Below are 18,742 nucleotides of genomic sequence, written 5' to 3' on the forward strand. Positions count from 1 at the left end.
AGTTGACCTTGAAGAAATTCAAGAGTCAAGCGGTGAAGGAACCTCAAACCCTAGCCCTCAACTTGAGGAGGAAACTCCTGTTGAGCCGACTCAAGAGTCTATACCTCTGAGGCGTTCCACCAAAGTTTGGAACACACCTAAGCATTATTATGGTTTCCATATAACTGTAGAAGGTGATACCCTTATCAGTGATAATACACTGATATATCTGGAAGAGCCTAATAGCTACATGGAAGCCATGGCAGGCCTTGAGTCTGCTAAATGGAAACAGGCTATGGATAGAGAGATACAATCCATGTATGACAATTATGTTTGGAACTTGGGTGACAATGTACCAAGTCGTAAGATCGTATGGTACAAATGGATCTTCAAGAAGAAGACCAACATGGATGGTAATGTACACACTTATTAGGCATGACTGGTTGCAAAGGGTTATTCTAAAACTTCGGGATTTGATTATGATGAGACCTTTGCACCAGTGGCCAAGATTAAGTCTATTAGGGTTCTATTAGCCATTGCTGCATTTCATGACTATGAAATATGGCAAATGGATGTCAAAACCCCTTTCCTTAATGGAAAGTTGGTTGAGGATGTTTACATGGTTCAGCCAGATGGTTTTTTAATTACAGAATACTCTAATAGGTTGTGTAAGCTTGGAATATCCATATATGGATTGAAATAGGATAGATCGGGATAATTGCAAAGCACACACCACCTCATTCCACATTCTCATGATTTACTCTGATAATAAATGGCAATTGATACAATTATTTTATTTGGATTCATATGATGATGTTCTGGGAATTCCGATTTTATTAATCAAAAAATGAAACTTTTGGGTCTTATTTTTGGGACATCAAAGTTTCAAAGAATTGTTTTTTGTTTTTTTGGGAGGAATATTACATTCTGTAAGGTTTAATCTAACCGTTTTTTTATTAAAATGTCTAATTTTGAACACCAATATTGTATGTAGTTAATATTACTTTTTGTATAATTTTTTTAAATTAAGCAAAAAGATGATTTTTTTTCTCGAAATTCTAGAATTTTTCTTTGTATTTTGGATTTTTAATTAATATTTCAGTCTTTTATCCGAAATACAAAATTTTTGTTCAGAATCTGGAATGACGTTTCAGAATTCGTCAAAAAAGCTTTTTTTTCTTCGTCGGTAATGCCCAATCCGAACAAAGTGGTTATTTTTGTTAATTTTTTTGTTAATTTTAGCAAATCATATTACATGTGGCGTTACATCAAGATGGCATGTCCTAAAATAGTATTTGCTTAACAAAAATAACTTAGATGGTAATACCGTAATACATTTCCCAAAAAAAAAATTATGTAAGTAATTAAATTATAAAAAAGATTAATTACTATTTTATCAGTTAGTACATCGGTTAAAATTAGATTGAAGACTTACCAGTTTAAGCCCTAACTTCTTGTGAGTTGGTAAACTAATTCAAGTTAATTTGCTATTGGTTTTACGGTTCACATATCAGGATCATTATGATTGAGATGTTTTATTCTCTATGAAATTGAATTTAACTATTGGTGAAATATTTCCTTCTGGGTAAAAAGACCAATTAAACCCCAAATTAAATGATAATATTATGAAACAATAAATTTGGCTCTTACTTTTTTACATGTTTGGTTACTAAAACCCATAAAAATCAACCATTTTGACTTTATAAAACGAAAATCAATATAGAAACGAATCCAGAAGAATTATTATACTTTGTCATCCATACCCAAGATGAATTGTACCCTTATAGATCAAATCAAGTAATGCTAACGTTGGTGGTGTATTTGGAGATAGAGGTGGTAGCTCTTTTAGTAGAGAGAGAGAGAGAGAGAGAGAGAGAGAGAGAGAAAGGTGAAGAGAGAAAAATGATGCAATTCTTGATGGCATTGGTAGAAGGAGGTGAGGTGAGTGTACGTCAGAGAGGTCTTGCGTGCTGAAAAAGAAAGAATGTAGAGCATGCCATTGAGTCCTCTAAATCGGAGAAAATTATAGTAAAGCACACTATACAGTGATGTGCTAATGATTATTCAAGAAATGACTGTAGTAAAGCACACTATAGAGTGATGTGGTAATAATTATCTAAATGAGACTAATGTTAAGTATATAATACAATATGAAAAGACATGTAATTTATGTTTTTATTTTAGTTTGGTCTTATGAACTCCATTTAACCATTATTTTTTCCAAGAAAAAACGTTTTTGTTATTTAAACGATCTCAAAATGGTTATTCAAGAAAATAAGTTTTAAAGAAAGTTTGAATTAAAAAAAGTGAAATCAAGGTTTTTTTCTTCAAATTGGGTTTCTCGAAACAATGTCTTTAGGTTTTACTTGTTGATCTTTATTAAATATAAAAGATAATGATTGTTTGAATGCTTGTGCACACGTTATGATTCATCGAGACAGAAGTATTGCATGGACACCAGAAACAAAATGACACATTAATAAATATTATAAAATCAAACAAAATTAAAGAGAATATGAACACACAGTCTTTTGAATATAAAATAAAATCATATCCAGCTTTCTTGTAAATGACAGTTTATTGACTAAAGTAGAAACTATTTAGATAATGCAGGACAAACATCATGAAACTCGATATGACAAGCATCAACAATAGAACGGAAACCTAGTGTGAATCCGCGTCGGTTGTAAAAACAAAAACAATTTCGATGTTGTTTAAGTTCATCACAACATTTTTCGGTCGGTGGTGTACCAGGGTTGTCTAATGCTAAAAAACAATCTTGAATGTCAAGCATGTCGCAAATCCTGGATTGTGGATATACTTTGCCCGGTAGTAGTGTGAGGATTACCATCACAATAACAAGAAAGCCAAACATCTTCATGATTATTCAAAATAGATCAATCGATATCAATGTTAGAGAGTAAACACAAAAAATATATATGAGTTTAAGAGGATATATGTTGGTATTTATAGATGTTATAAAATGCATTTAAAGATTTAAAGATTTTAAAAATACTAAAAAGCAGCATTAATTATGATATAAATTACTTTGTTTGTTATGTATAAAATAATTAATAATAAGGAGAAACAATAAACAAAACGTTTCAAATTATTAGAAAAAAAAACAATTAAAGATAGATTTATTCTACTAGAAGCAATTTGGAAAGTTAATTAAATCAAGGGAAATCAGTCAATCATCATTTACTATTGAATAATTACCATTTTTCCTCATATACCCTATAACTTTCTTTATTTAAAGCTTTTATTTCATATGGCGCTAAATAAAAGTGAATCTTTTCTGTATTGTCTTTCTATACACCTTTGTCATTCATGTGTTTTCATGTATTTTTTTGTTGAATCTATGTCTTTTCTCTTCTTACTATGTAGGTTTCGATTAATCCTTTATGGCATGTAATTATGTGTGTTTGATGAAATATAATTTACAGTTTTGACAATCCTTGATTGTTGTGGCTTTTTTGCAGTTTACTACCAAAATTGGGTACCCACTCATGCAAATGATCCCCAAACACATATAAGGTTTTCAGTTTTGAGCAATTAGTTTGTATATATGATGGAATCTGATGAAGCTCCTTTCTAATTTGTGATGCATGACAAACTGATTGCAATGTCTTAATGAAACATGTTGGGTGCTTATCCAAATAATTTGCACAAAGTTTAGAACTTTTAAGAATGTGTAATATTGTCATTCACACTCAGTAGAGTTATGATCTAGCAATTTAGGCGAAAGCTTTTCATAACAGATAAGTTTATGTTGGAATCCTGACTGTCTCTTGGTGATTTCCACTTTGTACGTTGATAAATTTTCATTTTGTGTTTATTCCTTTTCTTGTATGATAACCCACCCACATATATTTGTGGTGAATAGAATAAGAAACAAGAAACCAAGTGTTAGCTTTTCATGAGAACATCATATTCTTCTTTCATTGCATTTTGCCAACAAGTGTGCTTAATGCCTTGGGGTTCAACATCATAGTTGCGGTCAGTGGTGGTCTAAAATATTTTTGGATCAACACTAAAACTGCACAAACTACATCACCTAAAGCAACAATATGTAAAGAATCAATTCATTCACCAAGAAGTGTCCATTCTCCAAAATACCCCCTTCACTCTTCTCCATTGAAAGCTCAGAACCACTTTCCATGTCATCAGACATTAAACCGGTTGCATTTTGACTTTTCATACATGAGTCAAACATGATATGGCTGCAATGTGACCACAAAATGAGAACGATTAGAGGTTGGTGCACAAAGTGTAGGATCCACTACACAGAAAACATGCATTTCACACGTTAAATAATGTAACATTTGTTTCCTATACCTACAGTTTCGTAGATTACATTTTGATTTCTAATATATTATGTTTACCTGAAATGCTAAAGCTTGTCATTTTGTTACTCCCTGATGATGTCTGGAAAGGTACAATGCAACTACAAATGTCACATATGAACATTGATTAAACAAATGTCATTATGCCTTCACAACATTTAAACTAAGAAGAATAGTTCAAATTAGAAAAAAAAGTAAGAATGGAGATATATACTTGATGTAGTTCTCATGAACACTGCCATGAGATTTATCATTGTTGGTTCCCTGTTTTGAGCTTCCATAAAACTTCCCAAATGCTTCTGTCTGCTGAAAATCATAAACAATGCAAAGAAAATTAATTGAAGGTGACTTTAACAAGAGATCCAAACCTCATCTGTTTTTTTTTCTTTCCTATTATTGGATATATAATGTTTCACAAATCTTTGTATAAAAAAATTAGACAAACCTCGAGATTACTTCAAAATTTCTGAAGAGAGAATCATTTTTATTTCAGTAGGGAGGAGTAGGTTCATTTCGGTACTAACAAGTCGGGTCAATTGAAAATTCTGAAGCAAGAATCATTTTTATTTCCATAGGGACAATGCTTCAAAAATTCTGAAGCAAGACCCATCGGAACCCAAGTAGAAAATATGATCACAATTGAAAAAAATATGAATCTTAAAACAACTAGGCTGAATCAAGGGACTGCTTACCTATGGACGACATGAATAACCTCCATTAATGGTTGAACTCATTCGATCCATTTAAAAGCCTACCCTTTACCAAATCGATTAAAGGCGTCATATTGAAGGGTGTTTGTAACTAAAATATAGGATATTGCTGATTTTAGTATGTTAAGTAAACAGATGATGGAGTGTTGACATGGGGAAATATGGATTCGAGCCCTAGAAGCTGAGAAGTAGATGCATCTATGAGACAGGGTACTTGCGATCGATTTGTTGGATGTGTTGGTCTGATTTTTGGGGGGATTTGGTGTGGTCCAGAGAAAAGCGCTAGTTATTACAAAGCTTGGGAGGATCGATCAATTTAACGGGGATTAGGTCGCCGACAAGGCGAAGCGAGCAGGAGATCACTAGACATGAGGTTGTCGGCAAGGTGAGGTTGCTGGCAAGGTGAGGTAGCCGACAAGGTGAGGCGAGGTGATCAGGTGATATTGTCGATCATTGTAGAGGCAGAGCACTGAGAACGGTTGTCGTTCATTGGAAGTCGATGATGGTGGGAGACACTCGGAATGGTCGAAGAAGCAGTAGATGGAAGGGATGAGCTAGGGTTTTCAGCCGGTGGAAACAAAGCGAGCTTTTTAATTTTTGGATTTCATTTCCCCCTCGAATGAAATCCGTGTTTCATTAAAATTTATAAAGTGATATGGTTCGACGACACACATTTTATTTAAGGTGCCCTCTGTGTTTTTTTTATTACACACTAATTTTATGGCACGCAAAAATATGTGTTCTCTATGCTTCATATTTTGGAAAACTGACATCAATTTTTAGGGCACGCACAAACGTGTGTCCTCTATCAGTGTGTGTCATTGCTTGCGCATCGTAAAAGGCTGTTTTTCTATTATTGTTGGTTATGGGGCAACTGGTACAGTCCATCACTAACGTCCCTTTGAAGAAGTGTTTGTCCCTGCAAGTTCTTAATATTGCAATGTTTAGACCAAAGTTCAACATAGACATTATTTTCATCAATTAATTTATAAACACCGAGGAGGTTTTTGGTTAATTTGGGTACAATAAGCATGTTTGGCAAATGTAAATTAGGCAGAGAAGACTGTAAAAACATGAGAAATACACAATTGGTTTCCGTTTCCAACTTGTAGTTTGTTATCTCCCTGATACTCATCTACAACATTGCGTTTATGTAGATCATGTGATACGTGATGTTGTTGGATATAATGTCTAAGTCCATAACTCTATTTGGTATGTACTTGACCCGACCCGGCATGGTCTATTTGGGTTGCATGGCATCATGCACTTGGATAGACTAAATGAGAGAAATAAGACACTTATGGTTTATTAATATATTATAAGTTCTAATATATTAATAATAAGAATTATAATATTTAGTTAGTGTTGATCAATAATTAATTTAGAATTAATTATGTGATCAAAAGAAGACTAATTAAATATATGGGTTGCTTGTGTCATTCATCCATAACTTATATAGTGGTCCAAGGCTCCATGGATTATCAAGTTGAGTTAAACCCATAAGACGCTCCATAAGGGTTACATAACCCATGGGTCATTGAAATGAAAGGTCATGACAAATATGGTTTACATGGTGTAACCCTAATTGTAACATACTATATAAAGAAGCTATTCTTCACCATTTTCGGCCAATGAGTGAACAAAAGATGGCTAGCCGAAATACTAAGTGTTCTTATTCTCTTAAGAGTTTATTCCATGTGTACTTGTTGTTGTGAGAAGCATTTGAGGCATCACACTTGAGGTGCTAGGTTCATAAGGTTTCAAAGGAATCCAAGCTATAAAGAGGTATGCAATTCTTACTAACTATTAGAATAAAAGATCTCCATGTATGCTAGATAGGATTATGAACGTTGGAAAATCATTTTGCATGTATCTTAGTCAAACATAGATCTAAGGTTTATAGGGTTGCATGTACACCATAGGAGTGTTTAAATCCACAAAATCCAACAATGGTATTAGAGCCTAGGCTTGTTTGTTTTATACTTGATGCAAAATAGCTGAAAAACGTAGTTTTTTGTTCACTGCCCACATGAACTCGCCGAGTCCAAGGGGAGACTCGACGAGTCCATGAAGAAATGCATGCAACTCGTCGAGTCAGTTCATGTGCTCGACGAGTACGTGCTGCAGTGTTCAGATTTTCGAGTTATGCTGCTGGAAATGGACTAGAAACATTACCCTAAACTGTTTAGGTGTTTTAAAACATGTTTTAGTGGTGCAATGTTTATGCTAATCCATTTACAATGGCTATTATCAAAAATTACAATTTTTATATAAGTTTGTTATGATACCTGAAATTATTTATAATCATGTTCTTGAACTTATGAATTTAGATGATCATAGGAATTTTTTGTAACCTTCATGTTAGTTAATTCTTGATCATTATGTGTTTTAATGGAGTCCATAACTTGTCCTCAAGTTATGGAAAAACCAAGAGTCATAATTAAATTAAAACCACTAAAAGAACACAAGAGTTATGAAAATGAAGAGTATTCATTTTAATACTCTAATAAACTCATAAGTTATGAGAAATGCAAGGTTTTGAAAGTTTAAAAAACTTTCCCTTAAGTTTTGGAACAAGTATCGTTGGAGCGTGTGTGGTTAACCAGCACTTCGATTGAGGGGTAATACATTAAGTGTACCAAGTAATTTGCATGGTTACTTCCCACCTTGTTTTGTGATCCTCGGCATCCCAGTCACAGAACTTCAAGAGCACACTCGAGATTGCAACATGCCATTGAAAAGTTCAATGAATCTCAAAGAACCTAGGAATTTCTAAACCAATTAAAACCTAATAAGATTTATTCCATTTTATGGTGGAAATTGGTGAATCGTCATTCACCTACCTTCAAATATTTTATAGCTTGGATTACGGCATCCCTCTTCTAAGTTATAAAATATTGTGTTGGGTCCTAGCCTTAATATAGCATTTGGGTGCTTTATTAAGGATTATCCTGAAATCTATTCTAAACTTATTCTTTCATTTCAAATGTTTTCCAATAACAATGCTTCTGGCTCAAACCCTACTGGCTAATTCTCTCTCATGAACCTTTGTGGGAGAGTCATCTTTGATGGATCCAATTTTATGGATTGGATCAGAAACATCAGGATGGTCACTCGCTATGAGGACAAAGAATATGTCCTTGATAGGGAGCTAAATGAGATTGATGAGTCAACTGCTACCCCAGAGGAAATTACTGCATTTCAAGCACGTGAAAGGGATTCTACCAAAGTAGCATGTATCATGACGGCCACAATGTTAGCTGAGCTCCAAAAGTCCTATGAGGATTATTACCCTTTTGAGATGCACATAGAATTGATGGAGCAATACCATCAAAGTGCTCATCAAGAGAGTTATGAAACAATCTCCTACATGATAACTACCCAAATAAAGGACAAAGAGTCCCTCACGAGCCACTTACAAAAAATGCAATGGTTTGTGGATCGCTTGAAGAAACTGAATGTTGAATTTCCTGAGGAGGTTGAAATAGATATCATTTGCACTCCTTACCTTCATGTTATGATCAATTTAGAATGACATAACACATGAATAAGGAAGAAGTTACACTTAGTAAACGTCAAGGACTCTTAAGGACTGCATAAAGTAGTCTTAAGGGTAAGTTGGGTGTTACTACTCCTATTACTCCTACTGTGGACAATGTCTTGGTAATCGGGCATGGAAAAAGTAAGAAGAGAAAGAACCCTTCTAAGGGTACCAAGGGTAAAGTCCTTGAAGGCTCCTCTTCTAGCAAAACCAAGAAAGGTTTTGTCACTCCTTCTACTAACCCTAATGAGGTTGAATGCTTCTATTGCCATGAAAAGTCGCACTGGAAGCGAAACTGCCCAAAGTACCAGCAAGATTTGAAGGATGGGAAAGTAAAACCCAACCATGCAGGTATATACACTATATTTTCTAATAACTCACTTCATTTTAAGTCTTGGGTCCTTGACACATGTTGTGGAATTCACATATGTTCTGATTTGCAGGGACTAAGAAGAAGTGAGGATTTGGAGCATGGAAAGATAAACCTAATCACGGCGAATAGGAAAGTTTCACCTATCACAAGGATTGGAGTTTATTCCTTGTTACTAAATAGTGGGTTTACATTAGACTTGAATAAATGTTGTTATTCGCCATAAATGGGAAGAAATGATATTTTCTTTCATGCATTGTATAAACAAGGTTTCACCTTTTATTTTGATAATAAAAGTTGTGGTATTGATGCTTTCTATAATAGTGTTCTTTATTTTAAAGCATTACCTTGTGATGGTGTGTATGAAATTGTATCTTTTGTAGATAACTTAGGAAATAATGTATTGTGTATCGATTCTTCCACTAGCTTAGATAAAGCATCTTTATGGCATTGTCGTCTTGGACATGTAAGCAAGAATTGCATAGGCCAACTCCAAAAGGATGGAGTCTTGGAATCATTCGACCTAAAGTCAGATGATAGTTATGAATCTTGTCTACTTGGAAAAACAAAAAAGTCACCTTTTACTGGCACTTGTGCTAGGGGTGAAGGTTTGTTGGTTCTCATACACACATATGTGTGTGGACCCTTTAGAACCGCCACTAGAGATGCTAATCGCTTTTAAGTTACTTTTATTGATGATTTTAGTAGATATGGATATGTCTACTTAATCAAACATAAGTCGAAAACCTTTGATAAATTCAAAGAGTTTAAGAAAGAAGTGGAGAATCAGTTGGGCAAGAACATTAAGATGCTTCGATCCGATCGAGGTGGTGAGTATCTTAGTACCAAGTTCCTTGACTATCTTAAGGAATGTGGGGTAGTCTCAGAATTGACACCTCCCAGAACACCACATTTGAATGGTGTAGCTGAGAGGTGCAATCGAACCTTGTTGGACATTATTCGTTCCATGATGAGTCGAGTTGCGCTACCAATCTCATTTTGGGGGTATGCCTTAGAGACTGTCGCCCATATCCTTAACCTAGTCCCTACAAAAAAAGGTTGCCAAAACACCTCATGAGATGTGGACTGGAAAAGTTCCAAATCTAGACCACATCAAGTTTTGGGGTTGTGAGGCTTTCGTGAGACGCGGGACTCACGACAAGCTCGAACCTCGAAGTGAGAGGTGTATTTTTATCGGCTACCCACATTAATCTTTTGGTTATATCTTCTACATACCCAGTGACAATGTGGTCTTTGTAGCAAGAAGGGCAGTCTTTCAAGAGAGAGAACTCATAAGCCAACGAGACAGTAGGAGGCATGTTGACCTAGAAGAAATTCAAGAGTCAAGTGGTGAAGGAACCTCAAACCCTAGCCCTCAACCTGAGGAGGAAACTCCCGTTGAGCCGACTCAAGAGTCTATACCTCTAAGGCGTTCCACCAGAGTTAGGAACACACCTAAGCATTAGTATGGTTTCCATATAACTGCAGAAGGTGATACCCTTATCAATGATAATACACTGATATATCTTGAAGAGCCTAACAGCTACATTGAAGCCATGGCAGGCCCTGAGTCTGCTAAATGGAAAGAGGCTATGGATAGCGAGATACAATCCATGTATGACAATCAAGTTCGGAACTTGGGTGACAATGTACCAGGTCGTAAGACAGTATGGTACAAATGGATCTTCAAGAAGAAGACCAACATGGATGGTAATGTACACCCTTATAAGGCATGACCGGTTGCAAAGGGTTATTCTAAAACTCCGGAATTTGATTATGATGAGACCTTTGCACCAGTGGCCAAGATTAAGTCTATTAGGGTTCTATTAGCCATTGTTGCATTTCATGACTATGAAATATGGCAAATGGATGTCAAAACCCCTTTCCTTAATGGAAAGTTGGTTGAGGATGTTTACATGGTTCATCCAGATGGTTTTTTAAGTACAGAATACCCTAATGGGATAGATTGAGATGATTGCAAAGCACACACCACCTCATTCCACATTCTCATGATTTACTCTAATAATAAATGGCAATTGATACAATTGTTTTATTTGGATTCATATGATGATGTTCTGGGAATTCCGATTTTATTAATCAAAAAATGAAACTTTTGGGTCTTATTTTTCGGACGTCAAAGTTTCAAAGAATTGTTTTTTGTTTTTTTGGGAGGAATATTACATTTTGTAAGGTTTAATCTAACCGTTTTTCAATAAAATGTCTATTTTTGTACACCAATATTGTATGTAGTTAATATTACTTTTTGTATAATTTTTTTAAATTAAGCAAAAAGATTATTTTTTTCTCTCGAAATGCTAGAATTTTTCTTTGTATTTCGGATTTTTAATTAATATTTCGGAGTCTTTTTTTCCAAAATACAAAATTTTTGTTCGGAATCTGGAATGGCGTTTCAGAATTCGTCAAAAAAGCTTTTTTTTCTTCGTCGGTAATGCCCAATCCGGACAAAGTGTTTATTTTTGTTAATTTTTTTGTAAATTTTAGCAAATCATATTACATGTGGCGTTACTTCAAGATGGCATGTCCTAAAATAGTATTTGCTTATCAAAAATAACTTAGATGGTAATACATGTATTTCCTAAAAAAAAATTTATGTAAGTAATTAAATTATAAAAAAGATTAATTACTATTTTATCTGTTAATACATCGGTTAAAATTAGATTGAAGACTTACCGGTTTAAGCCCTAACTTCTTGTGAATCGGTAAACTAATTCAAGTTAATTTGCTATTGGTTTTACAGTTCACATATCAAGATCATTATGATTGAGATGATTAATTCTCTATGAAATGGAATCTAACTATTGGTGAAATATTTCCTTCTGGGTAAAAAGACCAAATAAACCCCAGATTAAATGATAACATTATGAAACAATAAATTTGGCTCTTACTTTTTTATATGTTTGGTTACTAAAACCCGTAAAAATCAACCATTTTGACTTTATAAATTGAAAATCAAATTTAGAAACGAATCCAGAAGAATTATTATACTTTGTCATCCATACCCAATATGAATTGTACCCTTATAGATCAAATCAAGTAACGCTAATGTTGGTGGTGTATTTGGAGATAGAGGTGGTAGGTCTTTTAGTAGAGAGAGAGTCAGAGAGAGAGAGAGAGGTGAAGAGAGAAAAATGATGCAATGCTTGATGGCATTGGGAGAAGGAGGTGAGGTGAGTACACATCAGAGAGGTCTTGCGTGCTGAAAAAGAAAGAATGTAGAGCATGCCATTGAGTCTTCTAAATCGGAGAAAATTGTAGTAAAGCACACTATATAGTGATGTGCTAATGATTATTCAAGAAATGACTGTAGTAAAGCACACTATAGAGTGATGTGGTAATGATTATCTAAATGAGACTAATGTTAAGTATATAATACAATATGAAAAGACATGTAATTTATGTTTTTATTTTAGTTTGGTCTTATAACTCCATTTAACCATTAATTTTTACAAGAAAAAACGTTTTTGTTATTTAAACGACCTCAAAATGGTTATTCAAGAAAATAAGTTTTAAAGAAAGTTTGAATTAAAAACAGTGAAATCAAGGTTTTTTTCTTCAAATTGGGTTTCTCGAAACAATGTTTTTAGGTTTTACCTGTTGATCTTTATTAAATATAAAAGATAATGATTGTTTGAATGCTTGTGCACATGTTATGATTCATCGAGACAGAAGTATTACATGGACACCAGAAACAAAATGACACATGAATAAATATTATAAAATCAAACAAAATTAAAGAGAATATGAACACACAGTCTTTTGAATATAAAATAAAATCATATCCAACTTTCTTGTAAATGACAGTTTATTGATTAAAGTAGAAACTATTTAGATAATGCGGGACAAACATCATGAAACTCGATATGACAAGCATCAACAATAGAATGGAAACCTAGTGTGAATCCGCGTCGGTTGTAAAAACAAAAACAATTTCGATGCTGTTTAAGTTCATCACAACATTTTTCGGTCGGTTGTGTACCAGGTTTGTCTAATGCTAAAAAACAATCTTGAATATCAAGCATGTCGCAAATCCTGGATTGTGGATATACTTTTCCCGGTAGTAGTGTGAGGATTACCATCACAATAACAAGAAAGCCAAACATCTTCATGATTATTCAAAATAGATCAATCGATATCAATATTAGAGAGTAAACACAACAAATATATATGAGTTTAATAAGATATATGTTGGTATTTATAGATGTTATAAAATGCATTTAAAGATTTAAAGATTTTAAAAATACTAAAATTCAGCATTAATTATGATATAAATTACTCTGTTCGTTATGTATAAAATAATTAATAATAAGGAGAAACAATAAACAAAACGTTTCAAATTATTAGAAAAAAAAACAATTAAAGATAGATTTATTCTACTAGAAGCAATTTGGAAAGTTAATTAAATCAAGGGAAATCAGTCAATCATCATTTACTATTGAATAATTACCATTTTTCCTCATATACCCTATAACTTTCTTTATTTAAAGTTTTTATTTCATATGGCGCTAAATAAAAGTGAATCTTTTCTCTATTGTCTTTCTATACACCTTTGTTATTCATGTGTTTCCATGTATTTTTTGTTGAATCTATTTCGTTGCTCTTCTTACTGTGTAGGTTTCTATTAATCCTTTATGGCATGTAATTATGTGTGTTTGATGAAATATAATGTACAGTTTTGACAATCCTTGATTGTTGTGGCTTTTTTGCAGTTTACTACCAAAATTGGGTACCCACTCATGCAAATGATCCCCAAACACATATAAGGTCTTCAGTTTTGAGCAATTAGTTTGTATATTTGATGGAATCTGATGAAGCCCCTTTCTAATTTGTGATGCACGACAAACTGATTGCAATGTCTTAATGAAACATGTTGGGTTCTTATCCAAATAATTTGCACAAAGTTTAGAACTTTTAAGAATGTGTAATCTTGTCATTCACATTCAGTTAAGTTATGATCTAGCAATTTAGGCAAAAGCTTTTCATAACAGATAAGTTTATGTTGGAATCCTGACTGTCTCTTGGTGATTTCCACTTTATACGTTGATAAATTTTTCATTTTGTGTTTATCCCTTTCTTGTATGATAACCCACCCACATATATTTGTGGTGAATAGAATATGAAACAAGACACTAAGTGTTAGTTTTTCATGAGAGCATCATATTCTTCTTTCATTGCATTTTGCCAACAAGTGTGCTTAACGCCTTGGGGTTCAACATCAGAGTTGCGGTCAGTGGTGGTCTAATATATTTTCGGTTTGAGATTGTTTGTACGGACATGAGTGATCATGGTATGTTGACTTTGATCTGGTGGTCAAAAATGGGTTGGTATGGGATTTTGTTTTGCACGGGAACTAATGGATGATTAATGATAACGAGGAGTTGATGTAGTAGTGTTGGGTGGCATCACAGGCTGTGGACTCTCGGCGTGGGGGCTGGTTGGTTGAGAGTTGTTGTACTTAGGGTAGGTGAGGTGATCACCGGTAGGTGTAGTGGTAAGTGGAGCCGACGAGTTTGAAGGTATAGCAACCATGGATAATGCTTGGCAGGTCATAGATCATAGGCATGTTGAATAATACCTGAGGAGGTGTTAGGCAGTGATGAGTTGGAGGAGGACTCAATGGGTGTGGAGACGGTGTAGGGAAAGATGCCTTAATTTGAAGACAACATGGCAAGAGATGTAGATGCAGGTTTAGGTTGATAGAAGATTAAATAACCATTATGAGTTGCGCTATAACTAAGAAAGATGCATGGTAAGGATCTAAAATCAGTTTTATGTTTATTTTAGGCCCTTAGAAAGGAGTAGCATAGACAACTAAATGCTTTCTGAAAATCATAATCTAGGGTTTTGTTATAAAGCTTTTGGTATAGAAAAGCATTGTTGACCACAGGGGTGATGGTACGGTTGTGCATATAGGTTGCAATTATGATGGCATGTTTCCACAATAGTTGGAGAAGAGATGACTAAGATAAGACTATCAAACCTTTTTCAACAATTATGCGATTTTGACGTTCTACAACACCATTTTGTAATTGTGCATGGGGACAAGAAAAATGGTGAATGATGCCAAGGGATTTAAGAAAGGTTGAGATATTTTGAAATTAACCACCCCAGTCAGTTTGTAGGTGTTTAACGTCATAGGAGAACTAAGTTTTGATCATGGTATGAAATTCTTGAATCATACAGAAAACCTGTGATTTTTAGATTAGAAAATAGATCCATACAAATTTTGTGAAATCGTCAATAAAGTGAAGAAAATATATGCTTTCATTCAACAAAAAAATAGGAGAGGGACCTCAAACATCCGAATAAAGTAACACAAAAGGTTTTGTAGTAGCTACATGACTAGAAGAAAGATGAAAACGATGACTTTTACCCATCTCACATGAATCACAAACAGATAGGAGTTTATTTGATGACAATGGAAGATTAAATGAAGAAACTAAGTGTCTTAAAATAGGTGCATTAGGATAAGAAATTCGTCTATCCATCCTTGAGGAGAGGTTTTAACGCCCATGAAACCCACATGAGGATGCTTGGAGAGATTTATTTGCACTACTAGAAAAACAGCATTTTACGACGCGCAATGTGTGTCGTAAAACACTCAGACGATGCGCAAATGCGTGTCAACGAAGGCCCTGTCATAATGAGAGATGACACACTTTTGCTAATCGTGTATAGACGACGCGCATTTATGACACGCAATGTGTATTATTAAAGCCGTTGTCAAGAAAGGCGACATCATTTATGAAGATGACTAACATTTTTACGTATCGTAATTTTAAATTTTTTATAAAAAAAATTATTTATAGATTTACTAATTTTCAAATTAAATTTGCATATCATGTCTCATAATAGAAAATAAATTACCATATACAAAAAATACAATCCATTGCACAAAAGTTAATGTCATATAAATAATCATTCCAAAAGTAGACAAATGTAATACATCAAATGTGAAAGAGATGAAAGTCATTAACAAATAATAGTTGAACTACAAGAACTTGTTGCCCACCTTCACAACAAACACCTGGATATTGAAGCGCCTAGATATTGAAGACTTTTTTATTATTTCCTTGAAGGTTTCCATTAACTTTGAAGGAAAAAATCATACTAGCCATACAAATTCATAGTCCTTCATGAAGCATCTATACACCAAGCCAACCAGATAATAGTTAAAGACACTGTGATACATTAGGAAATCAAATAAAAAATTAAGTTAAAATGATGAACAATGAGACTACAGGTTAAGAACTTAGTCATACAGTAAACTGATTGATGAAAAGTACCTTGAATTTCATGTGCTCTTCGTTGAGACTCTCCAATGTGATCCCACCTTATCCTAGTAAAAATTAACCAAAATAGACAACTAATTGGTAGATTTTTAATAGCATAAAAATTAGGTCATGGAGTTTAAAATACCATAAGGTATAACTATTTTCATATAAGGTAATAATAGACTATAAGTATTAAAAATCTACACAACTAGTGCTTTTATTTTACACAAGAACAGACACATAACATAAAAAATGTTTAATAAATAGCAGGAAATAAAGTAAGTTAGAGAGGAAACGTGTTCTTGTGATATTTTAAAAGGAGTGGAGGGAATGGAAGGGGAAGAGAACAACTTAATAGATTTGCCATTGCCTACATACCCAACTTCATCTTCATCAATGTTCAGCTATGTCTCTATCTTGTAAAGATATTGTCTCCATTCCACCAATTTAGAGAGGTAGTCATAAGCCTGCATGATAGAATCACAAGAATAATGGAGAAGATTGTAATTTTAGTTTTTAAAACTAGAAGATATACTTCATGATATAATCAACTTTAATGTCTTCATTAAAAGGGAGAGATGATTGAAGTAGTAACTTGAATCCTTTTGTTGAACAAGCCCAATGTCACAACAGTCTGTTGAATATAAACAAGTTTTCCATTCCTAAATAAGAAGTAGATACATTAATTTATTATCTTGATCTCAAAAAATAAAAAGTATGATGCAATTTTCATACCAAATTAGAAAGCTGAATATTTGAGAATAAACTCGAATTAATACTTTTAGTGGGCCCACATGGAAAGTAACTAGAAGTTTCGCTTGACCTGAACAACTGATTAATAAAGTATTAATTAGACACTTGGAAGTACTTTTTATGGTTATTATGGGAAAAGGGTATATATGGAAAATATGTAAATGTAGGACTTCTTAACTGTGGCCATCTTGTAAGGTCTGTGACACTGGGCCAACAACCAATTCAAACTTTTCCTTTGTTAAAACTGCACAAACTACACCACCTAAAGCAACAATATGTAGAGAATCTATTCATTCACCAAGAAATGTCCATTCTCCAAAATACCCCCTTCACTATTCTCCATTGAAAGCTCAGAACCACTTTCCATGTCATCAGACATTAAACCGGTTGCATTTTGACTTCTCATATATGAGTCAAACATGATATGGCTGCAATGTAACCACAAAATGAGAAGGATTAGAGGTTGCTGCACAAAGTGTAGGATCCACTACACTGAAAACATGCAGTTCATACGTTAAATAATGTAACATTTGTTTCCTATACCTGCAGTTCATAGGTTACATTTTGACTTCTAATATATTATGTTTACCTAAAGTGCTAAAGCTTATCATTTTTTTACTCTCTGATGATGTCTGGAAAGGTACAATGCAACTACAAATGTCAGATACAAAAATTGATTAAACAAATGTCATTATGCCTTCACAACATTTAAACTAAGAAGAATAGATTAAATTAGAAAAAAAGTAAGAATAGAGATATATACTTGACGCAGTTCTCATGAACACCGCCATGAGATTTATCATTGTTGGTTCCCTGTTTTGAGCTTCCATAAAACTTCCCAAAGGCTTCTGTCTGCTGAAAATCATAAACAATGCAAAGAAAATTAATTGAAGGTGACTTTAACAAGAGATCCAAACCTCATCTGTTTTTTTTTTTTTTTTCATTCCTAATATTGTATATATAATGTTTCACAAACCTCTGTATAAAAAAATTAGACAAACCTCGAGATTACTTCAAAATTTCTGAAGAGAGAATCATTTTTATTTCAGTAGGGAGGAGTAGGTTCATTTCGGTACTAACAAGTCAGATCAATTGAAAATTCTGAAGCAAGAATCATTTTTATTTCAGTAGGGAGAGTACTTCAAAAATTCTGAAGCAAGACCCATCGGAACCCAAGTAGAAAATATGATCACAATTGAAAAAAATATAAATCTTAAAACAACTAGGCCGAATCAAGGGACTGCTTACCTATGGACGACATGAATAACTCCAGCAATGGTTGAACTCATTCGATCCATTTAAGATCCTACCCTTTACCAAATTGATGGAAGGCGTCATATTGAAGGGTGTTTGTAACTAAAATATAGGATATTGCTGATTTTAGTAAGCTAAGTAAACAGATGATAGAGTGTTGACATGGGGAAATATGGATTCGATCCCTAGAAGCTGAGAAGTAGATGCATCTATGAGACAGGGTACTTGCGATCGATTTGTTGGATGTGTTGGTCTGATTTTTGGGGGGATTTGGTGTGGTCCAGAGAAAAGCGCTAGTTATTACAAAGCTTGGGAGGATGGATCAATGTAACGAGGATTAGGTCGTCGACAAGGCGAAGCGAGCATGAGATCACTAGACGTGAGGTTGTCGGCAAGGTGAGGTTGCTGGCAAGGTGAGGTAGCCGACAAGGTGAGGCGAGGTGATAAGGTGAGATTGTCGATCATTGTAGAGGCAGAGCACTGAGAACGGTTGTCTT

Source organism: Lactuca saligna, chromosome 9 (genome assembly GCF_052625555.1).
Source record: "Lactuca saligna cultivar CGN05327 chromosome 9, ASM5262555v1, whole genome shotgun sequence".
Classification (NCBI taxonomy): Eukaryota; Viridiplantae; Streptophyta; class Magnoliopsida; order Asterales; family Asteraceae; genus Lactuca; species Lactuca saligna.